The sequence below is a fragment of the Lipotes vexillifer genome, unplaced genomic scaffold (assembly GCF_000442215.2).
Source record: "Lipotes vexillifer unplaced genomic scaffold, Lipotes_vexillifer_v1.1 scaffold619, whole genome shotgun sequence".
Classification (NCBI taxonomy): Eukaryota; Metazoa; Chordata; class Mammalia; order Artiodactyla; family Lipotidae; genus Lipotes; species Lipotes vexillifer.
This window is the reverse complement of record NW_006777082.1, coordinates 650,008-650,425: the sequence shown is the minus strand read 5'-3', so window position 1 is coordinate 650,425 and position 418 is coordinate 650,008. Positions and strand designations below refer to the sequence as shown.

The window sequence follows — 418 nt, the reverse complement described above, 5'->3', positions numbered from 1 at the left end:
AGTGAAAAAACAGCCTCACATACAAGTAACTCTGATTCTCTTTCTCTTTACTCCTTGCCTGAAACAACTCTGAACTCAGTATTTTGTCTTTAACTTTTTTATTGTAACTTTTTTTTAACTTTAACATAAAAATAGGCCTTAGTGACGTTCTTGGTGGTGTTTTAGTAAGGGGTTTGGTGAAGAACCACTGTTAAATTAAGACTGTATTTACAAATATAACGATTTTTTTGCCTAGCATTTGGTATTTCTATACATTTCTTAGATTTCATAGTTTTTCTTTTTTTTAAATTTTTTTATCTTATAACCTTGCCAACATATTTAAAATTTATTTATTTTTATATTTTTAAATTTAATTTTATTTATTTTTATACAGCAGGTCCTTATTAGTCATCAATTTTTTTTTTTTTTTTTTTTTTTT

General features: G+C 24.4%; 1 protein-coding gene across 3 annotated transcripts in view; it reads left to right on the top strand.

The window, feature by feature from the left end:
* The window catches only part of TUSC3 (tumor suppressor candidate 3), a 189,695-nt gene that overhangs the window by 1,330 nt on the left and 187,947 nt on the right, over positions 1–418 (top strand). The gene's annotated exons all lie outside the window — the stretch shown is intronic.